Source organism: Macaca thibetana, chromosome X (genome assembly GCF_024542745.1).
Source record: "Macaca thibetana thibetana isolate TM-01 chromosome X, ASM2454274v1, whole genome shotgun sequence".
Lineage (NCBI taxonomy): Eukaryota > Metazoa > Chordata > Mammalia > Primates > Cercopithecidae > Macaca > Macaca thibetana.
Genome location: NC_065598.1, coordinates 111,833,990 through 111,860,187, shown reverse-complemented (window position 1 = coordinate 111,860,187; position 26,198 = coordinate 111,833,990). Strand labels below are relative to the sequence as shown.

At 35.1% G+C, this 26,198-nt stretch overlaps 1 pseudogene; it reads right to left on the bottom strand.

Annotated features, from left to right (window-relative positions):
• Positions 1–2,737: 2,737 nt before the first annotated feature.
• Positions 2,738–26,198, bottom strand: part of LOC126945876 (sodium- and chloride-dependent neutral and basic amino acid transporter B(0+)-like) — an 84,599-nt pseudogene continuing 61,138 nt past the window's right edge.

Sequence of the window (26,198 nt, the reverse complement as noted above, 5' to 3'; positions counted from 1 at the left end):
TTCATTGGATTGTGTGTGTATACTAAATGAATTATTTTTTAAGAGGGAGGGGATACCAAGTCAGATAAAATAAAATCCAGATACTTATCGAGTTTCTTACTTATACTTTAGATAATTGATTACATGTTGCTAAAATATATTTACTGGGGAAGGAATGTAAGCACAATAGAAAAAGAAAAACCGTTCAAAAGTTTTTTAAAAATAAATAAGCTACATTAAACAGAATATAGTTGAGATATAGTGATTTTTATTTCAATCAACTGTGAAAACTAGTTTTCACTAATGGTTTACAATAGAATACTATAAATTGTCTCCATAAATTACTTTGCATTAAAGTAAGTGGGATTTGATGAACTGTTTTCCCTTATGTAGAATGCTGTTTCTTGCCACTGTTGAATCAGGCTAATAATAATAATAACTATTATGGAACACCCTACAATATGCCAAGCACTATGTTAAGATTTGTGCTTTACACATTTGTGAAGATAGTGACAAAAACTTTTAACTGTTCTTTGTGGTCAGCTTTTGAAAAAGATTTCTTACCCTTCACACTTTTCCCAATTAGATATTCTTTCATTTAAAATCAGCCGGGTGCAGTGGCTCATTTCTGTAATCCCAGCACTTTGGGAGGCCGCAGCGGGCAGGTTGTGAGGTCAGGAGATCAAGACCATCCTGGCTAACACGGTGAAACCCCGTCTCTACTAAAAATACAAAAAATTAGCTGGGCATGGTGGCACGGCCTGTAGTCCCAGCTCCTTGGGAGGCTGAAGCAAAAGAATCATTTGAACCTGGGAGGCCGAGGTTGCAGTGAGCTGAGATTGCACCACTGCACTCCAGCCTGAGCGACAGAGCGAGACTCTCTCTCAAAAATAAATAAATAAAAATAAATAAAATAAAATGAAGTTTAAACAATAAAATAAAATGCCCAAATCTTCCCTGAATTGCAGAAGTCACATGTGGAAAATTGGACTCCTTAAATAGTACCAAAATGTAGTAGTAGAATGCATGTAATATAATGTGGATTAAAATTAAGGAAAAGTATTTCTAACCTCTAATTAGCCATCTGTTTTCAAATATTGTTTTATAAAATCTTGTATCTAAGGAATTAACAATCTGTTGAAGTTTACTAATAGCATTTGACCTGCCTTCAAGGGAAACCCTCAGAATGTCAAACACTTTCATCTTATATATATGTACATAACTTATTGAGGTGGTTCAATTAGAGGCCTACCTATTTACCTACTTTCCTGTCCCCTCCCCTCTAAATAAATTACCAGTATAAATTAAAGAAATGCCTTAATTTCTTACTCCTTTCATGTTCAATTACGACTAAGAGAAAACAATTTAAAATATTTAAGAAAAATGATTCCTGCTATTGTCACTCATTTGCCAAGCACGAAATGTCAGCAGTAGTGTATGTGGTCCTTAAACTTCTTTAGGTCACAGGTTTCTTTGATATTCTGATGAAAACTATGGACTCTCTCCCTAGAAAAATGCATGTAGAAGTATACACAGAAAATATTCCATATAATTTCTGTTTTATATGTTCCCTGAAGCCTATGAACCTTAAGAATTGATGAAAAATTCTTTATATATGTAGGCAGTGTTTATCATCATAGGCTGTGATGCTTAAACCAGTTGTCAACAATATAGAATAAATATGTAAAGCTCTTAGTAATATATTTAATTATCCTTTGTAAGGAAACTAGGACATAGGACTTCTAATTTCACTTTTCTCATTCTTGACAAGTTTGACAAGTTTATCTTCTAATAGTATATAAGTAAGTTGTCACCTGTAAGTAATAACTTACTCATATAAGACAAAAATCACTCTAGCATCTGGGTATCACAGTCATAAAATGCTAGATTTGATTAAAGCCATTTTCTCATTAATATTTCGGTCCATATGCTATTTGAAATTAAACATGTATTTCAGAGGGTATAATGAACAACTCTTAATTTTGTGAAACACAATAGAAATTAAATGGGTGCTAGTTTTGTCCCAAATGACCCAAGGAAGTAAGACTGTATATGGGAAAGGAAGTACTCAATATTTCATTTTCTAGATTTCTTACTTACTGGCCATAGAATCCTTACTTTTCTCTTATGTCACTCTTTATAAAGAACATTAACTATAAGTTTCACACACAGAAAACATGAACTGTAACAAACGCTTGAAGTTTTTAAACATATTTGGATAAAAATATGAAACTACAGTCCTCTTATAGTATACATAGTCCATTTTTGCATATATTTATGACATTTCTAATTAAGTGAGGCCTTCAGTTTTAATGCTTTTTTAAAAAAAGTATTGATTTATATTCCCCACAGACTTGTGGAAAAGAAATATTTTATATTAAGAAAATACAAGTAAATAATATTTTAAAACTTGTATAATGGAAAATGTAAATATTTCAAAGCAATTAGCCCCAAAAAGCCTTCAATGTATTAGAAAAGCATTATAATCTTTACACAAATATAATTATGATATAGAGACAGTTATGTATGTATGTGTGTGCTTTTCAGATAGATAATCTGAAAAGAAATATAATCACATGGCTAAGCATTAAGAAATTCACATTTTTATACTGCATTCCTGTTTAAATGTGAGAAAAATCACACTATCATGAAAATAGTATGTACATTTCCCTACTCGGTTAACATACAAATAAAAACGTTTCCTTCTATTCTTAAAAAAAAATCACATTATACAATCATATATTTTGTCAATGAGATCTCATTCTGGTTTTCTGCTGCCACTAACAGTAGATATTTGACTGTCAGTCTTTTTTGGGGGATATATCATGCCTTTATATCTCTCCCCCCAATGTTGTTCCAGGTATGGAATCCAGTTAGAAGCTGGTCTGCAGCAACTTACAAGGCACTGAAATGAAAAAAAAAATTATTGTCTTAGAATTTAAGTGCCATGATCTGTAAACAAGTAAATATTGAACTGTACTTTCATTTAAATTTTTTTCTTTACTAACAAAAAATAAGAATCATAGAAAGGTAAAAAGCAATCATCTAAATTCTTAATAATGCACAGTTTGCCAAGATAAAAGTATAGTCAAATGTAACTAGTTGTTAATAGAACTATATTAACTACTAAACCAAAATAACTGAGTATGTAAATGAATTCAAAACAAGGTATGTGAACCCATTAGAGTAACAGTGTGTCTAATCTGTACCTTCACTGAATTCTCAGACATTTCCATCCTGGCCTTAGGATGAGTGTGAGGTAAGGATCTAAATCAGTGTGTACCGGGGATATGTTTCAAGAACAAAGGAAAAAAGTTCCAGGATCAAACCACTGAATTGGATCCATTGTTGTATGGACTTGCTAATTTATTTAAATCTAAGACTCCTGAGCCTACGTGGTCATTGTCCTACTGAGATATCATAACAAACTTTATCCCCTTAGACCTCCATGGAAGAAAGGTGACTCAGGGTCTAGATTGAGTTCCAGATATTTACCAGGCTTATTCCAGTATAAAAACACTATTAAAATGTATATTATAACCAGATACGGTTTCAAAAGTAGTGACTATGGATATAAAGCAAACAGGTCATTTGCTTTGTGACATCTTCAGGGACAACTCAGCACAGGCATAGATGTCATAGCTGTCATATGCTAAGCACTGTAGCAAGGCCCATCTATACAGCAACAAGTAAGACCAGACTTCTCCCACAAGGAGCTTATAATCTAGTATAGAGAAACACAGCAAATATATACATAATATAATACCATGTTATACACTAGTAACAGATGGTGGTCAGGTATAGAAGTAGCGAAGAAGTAGGAGTAATTAATTGCATCTTATATGTTCTCATATTACATAGTGTGAGTAATCTTCACTTTAATCATAAGTAATTTGTATAAAATATAAAAAAATTTAATGTGCTCACTTGAAAGATGTTTTCTTTAGCCTGAATTATTTTTATGATAGCTATAATTGGAATCCAAATAATGCAGAAAATTATTATACACCAGCCTAGAGCAACTCCCCAGTCAGGGTATGGAATTGTGCCATAATCAGGTCTATGGAATTGCATTAGTTACCAGACAAATATTGCCTGTAAAAGTGAAATATGCAAAGACAAAGCTAAAGATTCAACTTTATTGCACTAATGATTAGCAATTTGATTCTGTTCTTTAGATGTGATTTATCAAAAATAATTAATATGAAAATACATTCAAGCAGTTGAGATAATCTAGTAACAAGCCAGAAGATAACTATGAAAAGAACCTAAATAAATAACTTTTTTTACATGGAATAAATTTTTCCAAAATACTGTCATATATTTATAAATCCAAATACTTGTTCAACATATATTTCAAGAAAATACTAGACCATATATCAGATATAAAGTAAAACAATATCTAAAATAGTCTGTTATTGAGCGTTTCTCTTTGATTTATAATAGTGTGATTTTATTTTATGCCATAAGTTAACCAGTATATAGATTAATACAATGAGAATGTGAAGTACATTTTAATGGGCACACTTTTCTCCTTGCTTAGGAACTGCTTCTATTCTCTCCCACTGCACAAAGCTCCCCTTTTAGCACATCAAAAACACACATGCATTTACACACCCTATTTAGCTGTCTTTGTTTTACTAAAATCAATGAGAAAACAATACATTGTAAGAATATTTTTAAGTAGATCTATCAGTTTAATTTTAAAATTGTATTAACCATTTTCATGCTTCTGATAAAGACATACTCGAGACTGGGAAGAAAAGAGGTTTAATTGAACTTAGAGTTGCATATGACTGGGGCGGCCTCAGAATCATGACAGGATGTGAAAGGCACTTCTTACATGGCAGTAGCAAGAGAAAATGAGGAACATACAAAAGCAGAAACCCCTGATAAAACCATCAGATCTAGCAGACTTATTCACTACCACAAGAACCGTATGGGGGAAACTGCATCCCTGATTCAAATGATCTCCTACCGGGTCCCTCCCACAACATGTGGGAATTATAGGCGTACAATTCAAGATGAGACTTTGGTGGGGACAAAAAGGCAAACAATATCATTCCCCCCCAGTCCCCTCCAAATCTCACGTCCTCACATTTCAGAACCAATCATGCCTCCCCAACAGTCCCCCAAAGTCTTAACTCATTTGAGCGTTAACCCAAAAGACCACAGTCCAAAGTCTCATCTGAGACAAGGCAAGTCCCTTCTGCCTCTGGGCCTGTAAAATCAAAAGCAAGCTAGTTACTTCCTAGATACAGTGGAGGTACAGTTTTTGGGCAAATACAGCCATTCCAAATGGGAGAAATTGGCCAAAACAAGGGGGTTACAGGGCCCATGCAAGTCCCAAATCCAGCGGAGCAGTCAAATTCTAAAGCTCTAAAATGATCTCCTTTGACCCCATGTCTCACATCCAGGTCATGCTGATGCGAGAGATAGGTTCCCATAGTCTTGGGCAGCTCTGACCCTGTGGCTTTGTAGGGTATAGCCCCCTTCCTGGCTGCTTCCACAGGCTGGCATTGAGTGTCTGCGGCTTTTTCAGGCACATGGTGCAAGTTTTCGGTGGATCTACCATTCTGGGGTCTGGAGGACTGTGGCCCTCTTCTCACACCTCCATTAGGTAGTGCCCCAGTAGGGACTCTGTATGGGGGCTCCAACCCCATATTCCCCTACCATACTGCCCTAGCAGAGGTTCTCATGAAGGCCCCAACCTTGCAGCAAACTTTTGCCTGGGCTTGCAGGAGTTTCCGTACTTCTGAAATCTAGGTGGGGGTTCCGAAACCTCAATTCTTGACTTCTCCGTACCCACAGGCTCAACACCATATGGAAGCTGCCAAGGATTGAGGCTTGCACCCTCTGAAACCATGGGCTGAGGTGTACCTTGGCCCATTTTAGCAATGGCTGGAGCGACTGGGACACAGGACACCAAGGCCCAAGGCCGTACACAGCATGGGGACCCTGGGCCCGGCCCATGAAACCATTTGTTTTTCCCTTAGGCTTCCGGGTCTGTGATGGGAGGGGCTGCCATGAAGACTTATGACATACCCTGGAGACATTTTCCCCATTTTCTTGCAGATTAACATTTGGCTCTTTGTTACTTATGCAAATTTCTGCAGCCAGCTTGAAATGGGTTTTTATTTTCTACTGCATCGTCAGGTTTCAAATTTTCTTAACTTTTATGCTGTTTCTGTTTTAAAATGGAATGCTTTTAACAGTACCCAAATCGCCTTTTGAATGCTTTGCTGCTTAGAATTTTCTTCCACCAGATACCCTAAATCATCTCTCTCAAGTTCAAAGTTCCAAACATTTCTAGGGCAGAGGCAAAATGCTGCCAGTCTCTTTGCTAAAACATACCAAGAGCCATCTTTGCTCCAGTTCCCAACAAGTTCCTCATCAACATCTGAGACCACCTCAGCCTGCACCCTGTTGTTTATATTACTCTCAACATTTTTTTTCAAAGCCATTCAACATCTCTCTAGGAGGTTTCAAACTTTCCCACATTTTCCTGTCTTCTTCTGAGCCCTCTGCCTGATACTCAGATCTAAAGTCTTTTCCACATTTTCAGGTATCATTTCAGCAACGCCCCACTCTACTGATACCAATTTACTGTATTAGTCCATTTTCACGCTGAGGATAAAGACATACATGAGACTGAGATGAAAATGAGGTTTAATTGGACTTACAGTTCCACATGGCTGGGGAGAATTCAGAATCATGGCAGGAGGTGAAAGGCACTTCTTACATGGCAGTGGCAAGAGGAAATGAGGAAGATACAAAAGCGGAAACCCCGGATAAAACCATCATATCTCATGAGCCTTATTCACTACCACAAGAACAGTATGGGGGAAACCACCCCCATGATTCAAATTATCTCCTACTGGGTCCCTCCCACAACACATGGGGATTATGGGAGTACAATTCAAGATGAGATTTGGGTGGAGACAGAGCCAAACCATATCAAAAATTCAATGGCTTCATCCCATTAATTTAATTACAGAAATTTAAATGTATTTTATAAGTATTATAAATGTACCTAACTATAAGAGAATAACTGAGGGATAATGGAGTTCAATACACAATAGATGGCAATGTAAATCATTTCATATGTACTACTTTTGCATTTTCAATTAAAATCAGATGTCAAACCTATGTAATCATTGAATATTAGCTTGTTAAGAGGTCCAGCTAGACATTCTAAATTGACAAGGGGGCTTATTTTATTATGGAGAATTGTCAAATAAAAATATTTAGCAGCATATTCAAAGTCATTTAGCAAAAATATGGAGTATCCAAATATTTCAATTCAGCATGTCTACTTCTAAACTGCTCACTTTTTGAAATTGATCTCATAATGTTAAAGAAATGTAATCCTCTCTGCAAACAAATATGACACTTTAGATTTGATGCAAATCGTGGATAGAATTAATTAATAGCCTTTTCTAGGAAAACCTTTGAAGCATGAAGGCAATGAAAACCAAAACAGATCTATGAAGCTTTGACACTGCTCCACCCCACCATCATTATTTCTAGTTCATAATCATTCTCCATCCAGTGTAGTGTTTATTTTGGTGCTCAGCCATCTACTGTCCTAAAATATTATTTGAAGATTTTAAGTCTATATGTTATGTCTCTCAAGTAAGACAACTTTTGCTTTACCTCAGCTCCTAAATAGTATTAATTGTTGAATTTATTAACATAAACCATTGCCCCTATTGACACAGGTCAGTTTCTTTATTTTCAGATGCCAAATACCTGCCTCGTTAAGAGATAAAATGTGAATTAAAATATGACTGGTGTTTTTCAGCAGTTAGTATATTGAAAGTGAATTCCTTGAAGGCAGGATGTGGGCCTTATGTATCTCTGTGTTTTCCGTGCCTGGCAGAATGGTTAGGAACATTATTCTCTAGGGAATGAGAAAATTCATGATTTATTTTCATTTATTCTATTGATAAATTTTAAATTATTGATAACTTTTAAGTCTGTATGAACCTGTTTATGTTCTCAAATGGTAAATGTTTAAATTGATGGTCTCAAAATAATACTGCAAAGGCATTTTAATTGAAGCAACTTAGAAGCACCATCCATAAATACTGCAAAACTTGAAAATCATTCACTTATAAAATTACTTTGCCTTTTGTCTTCAATGTGAATTACTAAGTTTATCTTAGAATGTATATATTATTGATACCAATGTCATGGTATATTATTACTTATAATCAAAAGGATAGGAGTAATGACAAACCAGCAAGCTCTCCACCATAGCCAAAATATCCACCTCTTTGCTCCAATCATCATTTCTATATCCTCAATGAATCTGTTCCCTCCTAAACAAGGCAAAGAGTACATTGAATGTTTGCTTATATTTTCTTCCAATAACCATTGTGGCATCAATTATCTTTCTGCGTCTAAACATTTTTCTGTAGTACAACAATGAAGCATACACCTGTAACTACATTTTCTTCATATTTTGTCCAGTATATTGTACTTTACTATTATAATGGTATAAAGATTAGTAGTATAATTAGGTCAACATAATGAAAATGAGTCAAACTAAACTATTTTAATAAAACTTGAAAATAATTTTATAGTTACTATTTACCATAAATCCAGATGATTCCAGCTAGTTCCAGTATAGCTACAATTAAAATGCCCCATCCAGCACAGAAGTGGTCAATCAGATGAATCCAGTAAATTCCAGCCTACCAAAAAAATATTGATTACTTCTAAGTATATTTTAATTGTTTTTATGATTGCTGAGGTATTCCAATTGAATCTATTAATTTAATCTTGACATATGCTCCTTAGTTTCACTTCTGCTAAAATGTGTAAAGGAATGTTTCAGATGTAAACCCAAATGTGGCTTTAAATATCTCAAAAATCTTTCAATCTATACGGAGTCACTGGAAAAAAAAAACAAGCACTTTGAATAGTTGATTATCAGAATGGTATGCAATGTCTGTGTGTTCTGTCGTGGTTGCCAAGAAATGTAGTATCTGTATCTGTAGTGTTTAAAGTCTGCAATCTTATTGCAACTGAGGTAACTGTCCATTATTCGGCCTCCTCATCTGCAAAATAGATTTATGGAAAGTAATAATGGAGAAAAATGGATTAAAACTCAGAAAACCTTGATCCAAGTCAGACCTGGACTTGTCACTAAGCAACCTCTTAAGACTTCGTTCCTTTCATTAGTTTATAAAGTATGTTCCAACTAATAATTTGTCTATGAAAAAAATGCTGTAGTATACCTGAGTCACACCAACAAGACTAAGGAGAAACAAAACCAAGCAGCAGCCCAGAATTACGGAAACCATCATTTTCTTCATCACTTTGGGAAATAAATCTTGAATTGTTGTTATGATCATTTCTTCAGAGGGGGATAAATGACATGTTATATATCAACTTATTTGCCAATGCTGTTAGTCACAGAATTCCACGTCTATTAATCAAATTTACAAATAGATGTTGAGTAGAGACTCTGAGCCCTGCTTCTTGCTTTTAAAAACCCATAGGGTCATTTCTTTTGGCAGTCATCACTTGGTTCTGCTGGAAACCGAATGCAGTTCTATTTGTTGTTTTCAGTCTGTTTTATATGATTTTTCATTGATAGCAATTGTAAGGTGACAGTCCTCTGTGAGCTGAAATCATCTAAAAGGAAGAATTCTAATAGGACTTTTAAATAAGGTAAATATTTGAATCAGTGGTGTGAAAACGGCAGAAAGGATTCTAGGTTTAGAAATCAATGTGTCCATGAAATAGGTAACTGGCCAAGAGTAGAAAGATGTGTGAATGAAAATATCAGAAAAGATGTTTGAGATTTTCGAGAACTTTAAAAATCAACAAGAAAACTCTGGATTTTATCCTATAAACAGAGTAAACTATGAAACTGTTTTATATGAGAGAGTGGTAGGATGAAAATTTTTTTCAGAATTTCCCTAGTCATATAACCTAGGTAAATCCCTATATGTGCATAGAACTATGTGCAAGTATGATCATTGCAGCAGTGTGTGTAATTTTTTTAATTAAATTATTCAAATGCCCAATATTATGGTAACAAAGAGATTGTGATTTAATTAGATCTATATACCTATGTATCAACTGAATTCATAATTAATGCAAAAAAACTTTCAGAGTAATATGTATGCTATGAAACTTCACATTTATGTGAAAATTTAAAAATGTATATGTTATTTTTGAATACATATAAAATGTATATAAACATGGACAGAATAACATACACAATCCATGGTAACAATTGTCTCTAGAGAAAAATATGAATTGTATCAGGGAGAGAAAGACAGGGGACTTCAAATTCACCTGCAACAGTTTATTTTTAAAATAGCTGAAAGAAGTATGATAAAATATTAATGTGTATTCCTTTTGAGTATCAAGTATTTTTCTGTATTTAAATTTAAGTTAAAACAGCTTTCAGAAAGGTCATTCTGAAATTAACAGCTAGGGGGCAATATGGGTAATAAAAGCATGTTGTCAATTAGAGAAAACACAAATGAAATATATGAGTAATATGTTAACGCTGGAAATATTACTTACCAATGGAAGCAAACTGAGAATCGAGACCCAAATTTAAAAGCTTGCAAAAAATAATATGATCTAAAATGGACTGCCTGGTAGTTGCACTAGAGCTTCTGGATAGGCAATGAATGCCAAATCAAAACATACAAAAATGTATGATATTTTAAATTAGTTACCAATATTTAAACATTTAAAAAATAAGGTATTAGAAAAATCTCATCTTATTTGGCAACACAATCTATGACGTAAATTCTTTACCAACTATTTCACTTTATAAAAACATTGGATTTGGTTGTTTTGTTTGTTAAAGTTAGGGAGTTCACTAAGTTTTCTTTAAAGCTGGACACTCAAAGTCACTTGACTCTCTTACCTTTACAATGTTCATGTATTTTAAATATTCAGTCTCAATACTGTAATTTTACGTAAGGAATTTGTATATTGTCTTTCTCTTCCTGATACAATTCACATTTTTCTCTAGAGGCAATTGTTACCATGGATTACATATGTTATTCTGTCCATGTTTATATACATTTTATATGTATTCATAAATGTATGGGAAGTGCTTAACATGATGTCTGAACCTAGTAGTTGTACAGTAAGTGGTTCAAACAAAATCTGGGAAAACATTCTATTTTCTTAAGTAATGTTTTCCTAATATACTCCTGTTTACACGGATAATCTAAGAATTATTATGTTATTAAAGCAACCAAATTATATAAGACTGTGATGGGTGATACTGAGTGTCAACTTGACTGGATTGAAGGATGCAAAGTATTGATACTAGGTGTGTCTGTGAGGGTGTTGACAAAGGAGATTAACATTTGAGTCAGTGGGCTGGGGAAGACAGACCTACCCTTAATCTGGTAGGCACAATCTAAACAGCTGCCACAGAATGTAAAGCAGACAGAAAAACGTGAAAAGGCGAGACTGGCCTAGCCTCCCAGCCTACATCTTTCCCCCATGCTGGATGCTTTCTGCCCTCGAACATTGGACTCCAAGTTTTTCAGTTTTGAGACTCAGACTGACTCTCCTTGCTCCTCAAGCTTGCAGACAGCTTATTGTGAGACCTTGTGATCATGTAAATTAACATTTAGTAAACTCCCCTTTATATATATATTTATACATATCTATATATTCATACATATATATTTATACATATATATACACACATATCCTATTACTTCTGTCCCTCTGGAGAACCCTAGTACAAAAAGAAAGTGAGAAAGAAAACACAATACTCTAAATTATGACTGTTTTAAGTAAATTTCTATAAACTATATTAGAGTTTCATAAGTGAGATACATTGAATTAATCAGAGTTGATCATATATGGTATTATATACCTGATTTTCCAACTTGAGAAAATTCCTTTCCAGATATATGAGCCATTTGGCCCAATATAGAAAAAATAGCAAATCCAGCAAGCACACTAGTGAGACAGTTTGTCAAAAAAACTACAATGGCATCAAAGAAGCAGTTGTTTTTGAACTTATTGTCATATAATAGAGCAACTAAGTCACCCCAAGCCACTGAAAGGGAGTAAAATATCTACCCAAATCTATAAGAGAAAATAATTTAATATTTTAAAACATATACACAATATCTTATTTGCATAAGTATCTCACATATGCAAATTAATATATTATAAATAACAGTGAAATGAACACCCAAATGCCCACTACTCAGCTTAAGAAACAAAATATTACTGTCCTTTCCTGATTACATCACCCTACCACCCTCCAGTGGTAATTGCTATCCTGACTTTTGTGTTGATCATTTCTTTGTTTTTTATTATACTTAGGTTTGAATGTTTTGGAATTTATAGAAAAGTTATCTTAATACGTGTAAACATATACAACGTGCACTTTTCTATTTGGTATTGTGAGATTTATCCATCAGAAAATTGAACTATATAAAATGTCCATTTTATGATTCTAAAATGAAAGAATGTAAGCAAATTCATTTGTTTATATTAAATACACCTAGTTCTTTTAATCATTCTTTATTGCCAAACTGCATATGTCACGATTTATCCTTTCTCCTGTTGATGGACATTTAGGTCATTCACCATGTTGCTGTTATAGAGCTGTAAACATTCTTTTATATTCCCCATATGTAGGTGTGGAACTGTGATGTTTAAAAGTATACATATTCCCCCCTTTTACTAAATCTTGCCAAATTGTTCTTTAAAGTGGATATACCATTTTGCACTCCCACTAGCTGGGTGTGAGGGTTCCCATTCCACCACATACTTGCCAACACTTCATTTTCCATAAGATTTTTTTTTTCTGTGAAATTCCTGTTCATGTCTTTTGCCAGTTTTTGATTTGGCCTGTGTTACTTGGTTTCTAATAAGTATTGAGTTCATTTGGATTCTAATTCTTTGTCTATTATATATGTTTATTTTTTTCCTCCCAATTTGTGGCTTACATTTTCTACCTTTTAACATTGTGTCCTTTGATTAACCACAGTTGTTGGGGGTTTACTGAAAATGAAGGTATCCATCTTTGATTATATGTTTTGCCCTTGACCTCTGTTACTTTTAAAAACTGCTTAGCCCAAGGTTATAAAGTTACTATTCTATATTTTCTTCTAAAGAAATGAAAGTTTTGCCTATATTGTTAAATTTTCAATTCACCTAATATTGACATTGTGCATATCAATATATGTGATATGTGAATGATATGTGAAATTTCCAACTGATGTTGTTTCCTAAATGGGATATCAATTGTTCAAGGATAATTGATATTATCGATTAAATCAATTAGATATCAATTCTATCAATTGAATGATTATCCCTTTTCCTATTGATCTGCATTGCCATCTCTGCCTCATACCAAGTTCCATTTGTTTTTTAATCTATTTCTGAGATTACGATCCTGTTCTGCTGGCCTATATGTCTATACCTATGCTAACACTTCACTATTTTAATTAGTACAGTTTTATAAATATTGTTTCATATCTGGTAGGACAAGTCCTTTTCACATCAGATACACCTTGGGGTTTTGGCCTTTTTCTTTTTCGAATAAAATTTACAATCAGTTTTCAAGTTCCATAGGAAACTGTTTTGGGATAGATCAAGGCTATTTTATTTATATTTAAAAAAATCATATTAGAAATAAAATGCCCTGTTTTTTCTTAGGCTCTTGTCCATATTAAGAGATAAGCAGCATGGTCAGGTTGGTCTCTGAGCTTCTTTTGCTTGATACATTATGTGTGCCTGTGTGACAGGGGAGCTGGAAGTGAGTGTGGCAGTTCTGTGTTGTGTAAGAATGCTACTACATACCATGATGTGTACCTAGGTTGCAAACAAAAGTGAAAAGAAATTCCAAACTTAATTTTAATCTCCATATCTATGAATCTCATATCCATATATAATATTATTACATTAGAGATTAGGAAATCCTAATTCAAATTGCAATAATTGGCTGTACACTTTTAGCTCAATTTGAATCTATCTTGGTTTTAGTTTCATCACTGTAATGAGGTAGTTAGAAAAGTAATTTCTGCATTCCTGAAGACCTCTCTATCTATAAATTTGTATGGTTCTCTACTCTCCTGGAGATCTCAATGGATTTCAGATATTCAAAGAAAAGGAAAGACACCTGATTATAATTCTCTGTTTAGAATATAGATTGTGAGGAATAAAAAAAAAATCTAAGAAAAACAATTCTTATTGCCAACAAACCCAAAAAAGGAGTTGGGTTGTGTTGTGTTGGAGAGCAGAGGGTGAGAATATTAAATTGTATCTTTCACAAGGAGCTTTAGGTTTCACTCTAATTTTTTTTAAGGTATTAGAGATACTGAAACACAGGCCTATAAAAAAGCATCATATAAATTTTTCAGAGTGGTTTCCAGGAAGTACAAAACCCGGATATCTTGGGCTTTTAAAATCCACCCAAAGAATATCAAAAGTGCTTTTCAACTATGCTCAAATCGTGAGTTTTAAAGAAAATGGTGAATCTACTTCTTAGGGAAAATGTTGCAACTATAACAAGGTAGTATAATGTAACAGAAATAATTGAAATAATCGTATATTAGCTCATATTTATTAAAAAGTTTACTATTTCCAAGTGCATTAGCGTATTTTATCTTCTTCAGTAACCTAACACAGAGAAGGTGATGAATCCCAACTTTCGTTTTATTTCTTACTCACCATCCAAAATGGTCTTCAAATGGGGAAGAGATTAACCAACAGGGATAAAAAGAGTAAGGCCCAAGATAAATGAAGAAACAAATTAAGATGGCCTGTGGACACATCAAAGTATATTAAGCTCCAAGACTATAATCATAAAATTCCATATATCTAAAATGATTTAAAGCTATGTGATTAATCATTGAGTGAAAATTATTGAGCACGAAAATGTAACCAAAGACCAATGATTGACATTTCAATTTTCAGAAAGGTAATTGTAAACAAATGACAGATTTCCACAACTAATATCTCATACACTTGGCACTGCTTACCAAAAAATTTACAAGAAATAATTACATATCCTCTTGTAAGTATTTAGAAAAGAAAACAGCAATGGCTGGAAATTGGCATGAGTTCCATGAAGAATACTATAGCAAACTAAAACTAATATCCATTTTGAATAGTACTACTAGTATGGCAGATACTATTAACATAGTGTCTCTTGATTTCAACGTAAGATTATAGGTTTTTACTTGAACAGAACTTAATGTGTGCTAAGAATGTGATGTGACTAATAAAAAAGTGAAAGCATTCTAGGCCATACTGATAGAAGCATACTATCTGTAGTACACTTACTGTTAATACTCTCTGCAGTAAAATTGTAAATGATTTTACATACCAGTGATACACTCAGCCATTATCTAAAGGTAAAGTTAAAAGAGTGTTACCTAATTCTTATTCATAGCATATGTTAGACTTTTGGTATAAGTAACAATTTTGGTTATGGAATGCTTAATCCATGTCATATTTATGTTTTAACTTCACAATTCACTAGGCAAAACTTGACAATATTTTGGGGATATTAAATTTTGAAGAAAATTAAAATGTATGTTAGACTATTAAACTTTCAACAGTAGTCTCTAAAGCTACTATGAGTTTATCCAATAAAACACATAGTCCTAGTCATCAACTTGCAGATATTTATGAATGCAATATTATTTTTCAGATTAATAAACCCAAAATTTTGTTGGTCAAATAGAATCTGTTTAAATGAATAAAAATGACTTTTAAAATCCTATTTCTGAAAATTATCTCACCATCAACAAAAGAGAATTAATGGCATGTTAAATATTAGCTAAATCAGACATCCTAGTGGATAGAAACTAATAAATTTAGCTGTATGTCTTTTGCAAGCTACTACATTATGATATTCATATGGAACCAAAGATTTTTGGCATTTGCTTTTAAGATTTACCTCCTCAGATAGTTGGAAATCCGAAATGAGACTCACCTCAGCTTCCCTAAGTTCTGTAAAGTTTGACCGTGCTCCAATATAGTATGAAATGCCTATTGAAGCACCCTCCAGAGTTGTACGTCATACTAACAAGATGAGTAGGACCACATAAGGGAAAAGAGCTGTAAACATAACACCCATCAAAAAAATTAACCAAAAATTAATGTTATTTTTTAAATCATGATATATAATTGTACACAAGTAAAATTATTAGCAAGTTGAGATTATTTAAATAAAGTACTGGAATTTCATAGAGTCTGATGATATAGCAAAGTTAGCATAATTTCTTATTTGTGTTCTCACAACTCTCAAATGATCCATTTAAAAAACACTTTGATGTATTAATTAGCATTTCCTAGGTTTAGGTTGTGAATAAATAATACATCAGCAGTGATAACTTGGGATCTAAATTGAATGCCTTCCTAAAAATATCCTTATACGTTTCTGAGGAGACTGAATGTCTTCTCTCAGTAAATTACTGCATTGAGGTGAGGCGGGAAATGATTTTAAACCCTGCAGTGGTTAGTATATATTCAGCTTTCAAGACGAAGGAAAATATTTTCTAGTAGATATCCAAATCCCAGAAAAGCATATTGAAGTGAATAGTGGACACTTGTTACTGTTATTGCAGCTACCATTAAGAAAGTTTGATAGCATACATACAAGTGCACTGCTTCTGTACTAGATAACACATGGTTCCAGATGAGCAGATTGCCTTTGAGACCAGCTTTGCCTTAATGTGGATGATTTCCTTGATCCATATGTTTTATAATACAACCAAGGAGATGATTTAAACAAGTCATTCAGAGACCAATAAAAATTAATTGCCTGGGTAAATGGCCTTTAATGGACGCTTTCAATATTAACATCAAAAGGAAACCAAGGGGTTAAAAAATGTGCAACTAAAACATTTTAGGAAGTTTTCACTGGATTTGTGATATTCACAGTATTTTTGTGATGTAACAGCATGTCTCATTACAACTTAACATTAATTGAATGTGCTGGATATTGTACTGAGAATACAAAGATAAGATCTCCAGTTATTCCTGTCCTCCACCTTATGGAAATTTCCACTGACTAGTTAAAAACACATAGACTTTTTTTTTCTGGGTATTGTGCAACTATTCACGGAGAAAATTTCATCTTGTTCTCTTAAATCACCATTATTGTCCCTGAAAGTTTATAAAAGTAGACAATTAAGTGAGAAAATATAACAGAATTTTTTTCAAAAGAGGCCATTTCCCTGAGAGAAAATGTTCTGTGTACATTTTGGCAATATTTAAGAGAATAAATACATAGTGTGTATACACACACACACTCACGCACACACACACATTTCTCTCTCTCTCTCCAACTAGGGGATTCCTGATACTATTACTCTATAGAACAAGGATCTAGATTTTCCAAACCAAACATTGCAATATATGATTCCATTCAAAATGCTTCTTTATATGGTAGGAGAGGAAATTTTATAATATACTCTCAAGCCTCAGAATGCTGTATCAGCTAAAAGGGTCCAATTTTTGAGTAATTGTACAACTCTAGTAGTAGTTATTATTTTGTTTGTTTTGTATTTAGCAAGACAGATCCGGGCTGGGCGCGGTGGCTCATGCCTGTAATCCCAGCACTTGGGGAGGCCAAGGCAGGCAGATCACCTGAGGTCGAGAGTTTGAGACCAGCCTGACCAACATGGAGAAACCCTGTCACTACTAAAAATGCAAAATTAGCCTGGCGAGGTGGCGCATGCCTGTAATCCCAGCAACTTGGGAGGCTGAGGCTGGAGAATTGCTTGAACCTGAGAGGCAGATGTTGCAGTGAGCCGAGATCGCGCCATTGCACTCCAGCCTGGGCAACAAGAGTGAAACTCTGTCTCAAAACAACAACAACAACAACAACAACCCCCCCCCCAAAAAAAAAACCAAAAAAACCCACAAAGATCCTATATATTTACTTACAGCTTAAGGTGACTGCTTAGAAAGTTTTTCATATATTTGAATCCTTCCATTATAGAAAGAAAAATGCTTTTGATAATGCTTGACAATGAACTACAATGAAATTGGAAAGCTGGTATATCACTATCTAATATGTTTTTCAAATTACCTTGGCAGGGGAATTGATTCCTTTAAATAGTGCTGCTCCAAGTATGAGCCGAGTCAGAAGACAACAAAGTGCTAAATACCACCCAGTTACTGCAGTCTTACCCATTCCACTTGTCCCTTGGAGCACCACTTTACTGAAACACATAAGCCGTTTTCTGATCACAGAATCACTTGTGTTATAGAAAATACATTGCATTTTGTAATATAATTTATCCGAGGGAAGCTTCATGAATATTGTGTCTTATTAATATATCAATCTCCTGTGAGCCTTTATTAATAGATACTACCAATATGAAGGGGCAAGGACATTTCATTAAAAGGCCTGGCTCTGAACTTTGGAAAGTTTAGATCACTCTGAACTTCAGAGTAAACAAAACTTCAGCCAATCCGAATTTTCAAAACCCTAGTATTCTCTATTTTGATTAGTGGGTGTGCAGTTAGATGTAAATTCTCTGATTTTATACAACTTTTTTTTTCCAATTTCTGTTTCTCCACTGATTCCTTTATTTTTACATTTTTGTAGCTGACTATAACCTCCTATCTTGGAATTGCTATAGTTCTTTGCTATGTCAGTCCCAGAATGATCAAACTTACTGAACATGTACATATTCCCCATTTACTCCTGTCTAATCCTTCTATAAATTATGATATTATTTACATACTATACAATTCATCATTTTAAAGTGTACAATTTAGTGGTTTTTAGCATGTTCATAACCATGACCACTTTCAAATCTCAGAATGTTTTTACCACCCCAAAAAGTAACCGTATACCCAGTAACAGTCACTACTCAATCTTCCTTTTTTTAGCCCTGGTAACCACAAATCCACTTTCTGTCTCTGTTAAATTTGCCTGTTCTGGAAATGCCATAAAAAAGTAATTGGAAGGGGAACATCACACACCAGGGCCTGTTGTGGGGTAGGGGGAGGGAGGAGGAATAGCATCAAGAGATATACCTAATGTAAATGACTAGTTAATGGGTGCAGCACACCAACATGGCACATGTATACATATGTAACAAACCTGCACATTGTGCACATGTACCCTAGAACTTAAAGTATAATTTAAAAAGAAGTAAAAGGTAGATGTAAGAAAATAATAATTAAAACCATATTTTTCAACGATGACATGATTGTATAGAAAATCCTATGGGAATGTTAAAAAAAAAACCTTATTAGAACTAATAAATGAGTTGAGCAAGGTCTCAAGATAGAAAGTCAAAATGCAAAAAATTGTATATCTATATAGTACAAACTATGTATACTATGTATAAATAATTGGGGATTGAAATCTACAATAAAAATTTAAGACTATGAAAAAAGTAATTGTACAACATTTGGCTTTTTATCTTTGGCTTCTTTCACAAGGCATAATGTTTTAAAGGTTCATCTATGTTTTAGCACAAATCAGTACTTCATTCCTTTTTAGGGCTGAATATTTAATGGTATAGATATATCGTATTTTACTTATACATTTATCAGCTGATGACATTTGGCTTGGTTCTACCTTGGCTATTATGAATAATGCTGCTATGGATATTTGTGTACAATTTTTTGTGTAGACTTATGTTTTCAATTATCTTGGGTATATACCTAGGAGAGACATTGCTGAGTCACATGGTAACTCTGTTTAAAATTTGAGGAACTGCCAGACTCTTTTTCAAAGTGTCTACACCTTTTTACATTTAAACAATAAATTTACAATTAATTCAAATTTACGTTTAAATTTACATTTACACAAGAAATGTAAAAAGGTGTCGACACTTTGAAAAAGAGTCTGGCAGTTCTTCAAGTTTTAAACAAAGTTACCATGTTACCAGCAATTTCTCTCCTAGGTATATACCCAAGATAATTTAAATTGTAAGTCTATCATCAGAGTGAACGGGCAACCTACAGAATGGGAGAAAATTTTTGCAATCTATCCATCTGACAAATAATTAATATCCAGAATCTACAAGGTATTTAAACAAATTTACAAGAAATTAACAAACAACGCCATCAAAAAGTGGGCAAAGGATATGAACAGACACTTCTCAAAAGAAGACGTTTATGCAGCCAACAACAACATATGAAAAGAAGCTCATCATCACTGGTCATTAGAGAATAGCAAATCAAAACCACAGTGAGATACCATCTCATGCCAGTTAGAATGGCCATCATTAAAAAGTCAGGAAACAACAGATGCTGGAGAGGATGTGGAGAAATAGGAAGGAGAAATAGAAACGCTTTTTCACTGTTGGTGGGAGTGTAAATTAGTTCAACCATTGTGGAAGACAGTGTGGCGATTCCTCAAGGATCTACAACCAGAAATACTGTTTGACCCAGCAATCCCATTATTGGGTATATACCCAAAGGATTATAAATCATTCTACTATAAAGACACATGCACACATATGTTTATTGCAGCACCGTTCACAATAGTAAAGACTTGAAACCAACCCAAATGCCTATCAATGATAGCATGGATAAAGAAAATGTGGCAAATATACACCATGGAATACTATGCAGCCATAAAAAGGATGAGTTCATGTCTTTTGCAGGGGCACGGATGAAGCTAGAAACCATCGTTCTCAGCAAACTAACACAGGAACAGAAAACCGAACACTGCATGTTCTCATTCATAAGTGGGAGTTGAACAATGAGAACACATGTACACAGGGAGGGAAACATCACACACCAGGGCCTGTTCAGGGGTGAGGGGCCAGGGGAGGGATAGCATTAGGAGAAATACCTAATGTAGATGATGGGTTGATAGGTACAGCAAACCAGCATGGCACATGTATTCCTATGTAACAAACCTGCATGTTCTGCACATGTTTCCCATAGCTTAAAGTATAATAATAAAATAAAATAAAAAGTATGGGGTTTCAATTTATCCACATCCTTGCCAACATTTGTTATTGTCTGGTTTTTTTGACAGACAAGCCTAGTGGGTGTGAAGTGGTGTCCCATCATGGGCTTGATTTGCATTGATGACTAATGATGAGTATTTTTTCATGTGTATATTGGCCATTGTGGATCTGCTTTGGAGAAATGTCTTTTTTTTTAACTTTTATTTTAAGTTCAAGGGTACAAATGCAGGTTTGTTACATAGGTAAACTTCTGTCATTGGAGTATAAATTATTTCTTTATGCAGGTATTAATCCTGGTACCTGTTAGTTATTTTTTCTGATTCACTCCTTCCTCCCTCCCAATGTGTATTTTTCACCTCTATGTGTCCATGTGTTCTCACAGTTTAACTCCCACTTACAAGTAAGAACATGCAGTATTTGGTTTTCTGTTCCTCTGTAAGTTTGCTAAGGATAATGGCCTCCAGATCAATCCACGTCCCTGCAAATGACATGGTTTTGTTCCTTTTTATGGCTGCATAGTATTCCACGGTGTATATGTACTACATTTTCTTTATCCAGTCTATCATTGATGGGCAATTAGGTTGGTTCCATGTCTTTGCTATTATGAATAGTGCTGCAATGAACATACAAATCCATATGTCTTTATAAAAGAATGATTTATATTTCGTTGGGTATATACACAGTAATAGGATTGTTGGATCAAATGGTAGTTTTCTCTTTAGGTCTTTGGGGAATCACCACCCTGTCTCCCACAATGGCTGTTCGAATGTACAATCCCACCAACATTATATAAGCATTCCTTTTCCTCCACAACCTTGCCAGAGACAGTTATTTTTTGACTTTGTACTAATAGCCATTCTGACTGGTGTGAGATTATATTTCATTGTGGTTTTGATTTGCATTTCTCGAGTGATTAGTGACGAGCTTTTTTTCATACGATTCTTAGCCTCATGTATGTCTTCTTTTGAGCAGTGTCTGTTCATGTCCTTTGCCCACTTTTTAATGTTTTTTTTCTTGTAAATTTGTTGAAGTTTCTTACAGATGCTGGATGTCAGACCTTTGTCAGATGCATAGTTTGAAAAAATGTTTCCCCATTCTGTAGGTTGTCTGTTTGCCCTGTTGATGGTTTCTTTTGCACTGCAGAAGCTCATTAGTTTAATTAGATCTTGTTTGTCATTTTTGCATTTGTCACAATTGCTTTTGGTATCTTCATCATGAAATCTTTGCCTGTGCCTATGTCCTAAATGGTATTGCCTAGGTTGTTTTCCAGGGCTTTTATAATTTTAGGTTTTACATTTTAGTTTTTTGGTGTTTGCTTGAGACAGAGTCTCACTCTGTAGCCCAGGCTGGAGTGCAGTGGCGTGATCTCGGCTCACTGCAAGCTCCGCCTCCCGGGTTCACATCATTCTCCTGTCTCAGCCTCCCAAGTAGCTGGGACTACAGGAGCGTGTCACCACGCCCGGCTGATTGTTTGTATTTTTTGTAGAAACAGAGTTTCACCATGTTAGCCAGGATGGTCTCAATGTCCTGACCTCATGATCTGCCTGCCTTGGTCTCTCAATGTGTACATTTAAGTTTTTAATTCATCTTGAGAAACTGGACCCCTTCCTTATACCATGTACAAAAATTAACTCAAGAAATATCTTTTTAAATTCTGTGCCCATTTTTAAATTGGGTCCATTGTCTTTTTCATTACTCAATTCTAAAAGTTCTTTATATATTCTGAATACTAGACTCTTACCAGGTATATGACGTGTAAATGTCTTTCCCCATTCAGTAAGTTTTCTTTTTAGTTTAGATAATGACCTTTGAAACGCAAAATATTTTAATTTTGATGAAATGCAATTTATCTATTTTTTTCCTGGTTCCTTGTGTTTTTGGTATTACATTTTAAAAAGCATTGCCAAATCCAAGGTCATGAAGATTTATGCCTGTCCTTTAAAGAGTTTTATAGTTTAACTCTTACATGTAGATATTTGATCCTGTTTGAATTAAATTTTATATATTGTGTAAGATTTCAAAATCATTTTTTGTATGTGGATATCCAGTTTTCCAGACACCATTTGTTGAAAAGACTATTTTTTTTATGAGTCAAATACATTTCTGTTTATTATAAATTAACCAGTCCATGATATTCCACTATACTAGCATAAAATGGACTACAACACTACCTTAGGCACTGAATTTTAGAAACTTGGTCATTTCGTTATGTTAAAACTATATTAGTTGGGAAATATTATTTTAAACCCCATGAGAAATGTTGTTAATTGACAAGGCAGGTATATGTAAGCAAATGCATATGCTTTCTTGTTTATTTGACTATTTTTCTAATTTAGAAAGACAGCTATCTAAATTCACTCTGCAGGTCTCCCTGATTATAAAAAATTGGGGAAATATATGTTAAGAATCTGCTATGTGAAAATTACTGTAAAAGCATGTAAGAGATACAGAGATATGTAAGACATAGACTTATCCTTTAAGAATAAAACAAAATTATTTTATCAATAGCATATGAACACAAAACATAAATAAAATAAGGAATAGTGTATAAAATTATATTCATATATTGGGCCAGGCGCAGTGGATCACACCTATAATCCCAGCACTTTGGGAGGCCAAGGCGGGCGGATCACGAAGTCAGGAGTTTGAGACCAGCCCGGCCAATATGATGAAACGCCATCTTTACTAAAAATACAAAAATTAGACAGGCATGGTGGCATGCACCTGTAGTCCCAGCTACTATGCAGACTGAGGCAGAAGAATCGCTTGAACCCGGGAGGTGGAGGTTGCAGTGAGCTGAGATCGCACCACTGCACTCCAGCCTGGGCAACAGAGCAAGACAATGTCTCAAAAACAACAACAAAAAAATTATATTCATATATTTATTTAGCACATAGTTACTGATCAGCTGCTTTTTCACATTGTGTAAGAATCCAATGGTGAACACTAACACTAAAGTTTATGCCTTTGTAGTCTTTGCAGATTTGGGGATAATTAGATAGATACAAAATAATAGGACAAACGTAGTAACTGACACAGAAAGAGATATAACTTTCCCTTGTCATAGTTCAAGGCTGAATTTATTCTTCATATTAGATGCTGTTTGGAATAAATAAGTTGGGTAGAATAAATAAAATGTGGATAGGAAGAGAAAACAATCGAGGAAGGCAATTAACATAAGCATAGCCCCTCCTCTAAAAGTCATAGCATTGAAGAGTTACTATCTCAACAACTTGAGTGTAAGCATTTTTGAGTTTAAAATTTGAATAAATTCATGATTTTTAAATGCTTTTCAAATTCTACCTCACCTAGCACCAGAAACACTGGACGCTACTACTTGGACATAGAAAGTGCTCAATAGACTTCTGTCAATTTATTAATTTATACTCTCACCTATATATCTATCTTTTTGCCTTTCCAAATTCTTTATTTTTTTTTCTTCCAACATTTATTTAAGGTTCGGGGAGTTACATGTGCAGGTTTATTACATGAGTAAATTGCGTGTCATTGGAGTTTTGTGTACAGAATATTTCATCACCCAGATAATGAACATAGTATGCAATAGGTAGTTTTTCAATCCTCAACCTCCTCTCAAACTCCACCCTCAAGTAGGCCCCAGTGTCTACCGTTTCCTTCTTTGCATCCATGTGTACCAATGTTTGGCTCCCTTTTGTATGTCAGAACATGTGTTATTTGGATAATACAGGTAAGATAGCATCCTCCAGCTCCATCCATGTTGGAAAAACTGGGTGTAAGTCAATTTGCCTTATAATAGAAGCTTTAGCATCATACATATTATATAGGTGTGTAGGGTCATTTGGTGGCTGTGTTTAGACTTCTAATATGTTCTTCAATTACTTATTGGTTTATTTTCAGAATATACCTGGGGTATTAATGGTTTGTGGCAGAAGATTGATAGCTGTGTATAGAATCAAACATAGTATAAGACATCAGGGGAAAAAATGATTAATCATAAGAAATGATACTGCTGGGCTGGGCGCCATGACTCATGCCTGTAATCCCAGCACTGTGGGAGGCCAAGGGAGTGAGATCACTTGAGATCAGGAGTTTGAGACCAGCCTGGCCAACATAGCAAAACCCTGTCTTTACTAAAAATACAAATATTAGCCAGGCATGGTGGTGCATGCCTGTAGTCCCAGCTTCTTGGGAAGCTGAAGTGGGAGGGTCACTTGAACCCAGGAGGCAGAGGTTGCAGTGAGCCAAGATCAGGCCACTACACTCAGTACTTGGTGACAGAGTGAGACAACACAAAACAAAAACCTCTGTTTCAACTTAACTTTTCAGAATTTCATGTGGTGAAGCAGAAAAAGCTCTAGCTGTGGTACCAGATAGACTTGGGTCTCACCTGTGGCTCTGCAATTTTCTAGTCATTGTAAAATGGGAAATGTTTTCTTACCCCCTCACGGGGCATGTGATGGGGTGTGCCTCAGTTCTTCAGTGCTCCACTGCTGAAACCCTTAGGGGGAGCATGCAGATGAGCAGGTCATGGGGAGCATTTTTGGGCTCCAACCCCATGGCAGCATCTAGGGTTTAGTGTTTACAGCTCCTGAAGCCCTCACAGTGTGCTCTTTCAATTTTGCCATCTGCAGGCAGCTTGTGTTAATCAGCTCAATTAGACCCTCTGCCTTACGGTAAGTACACAGGGCTTTCTATATCCCGCGTTCTTGCCCTAATGTACTGGAAAAACCGGATCATAGGTGGGCCTCGAGAATGAGTGCAATGTTTTACTGAGTGGTGGAAGTAGCTTTCAGATGGACGGCGAGCCAGAAGGGGGATGGAGTCAGGTCACCCAGTGGCTGGACTCCCCTCCAACCGCCCGCAACTGAATTCCACATCGTCCCTCCATCGCTGGCCTGCCAGCATCTGCTGATGTTTATCAGTGTGCTCTTCTGCTCCTCTGCAGCTCTCAATGTCCAGCCTCTTGCATATGTGCCAGCTAGAGTGTCTCAGATTTATATGCACACAGGATGGAGGGGGATGTGGTGGGCCAGAGTGGAAAATGCAACATTTGAGCATGAAAACAGGAGTGCCTGTCCTCACTTAGGTCTGTGGGCACAGTCCTGGGAGTGGAGTCCTCACCAAGGACCACGCCCTTCTCTACCCAGCACTTCCCTGCCCCTCTTTCATGTACTCTGAAGATGTACTCTGAAGAGGTACATCTAACTGCCGTTAGAATATCGATGAGAACCAGTCTTAGCTACTTCCTGCTGACAGGGCACATTGTTTTGGGAAGAACAGCAGTCAGATTCTTTCCAGAGGTCTATCTAAGGCTTCCTGGTAAATGGGAAC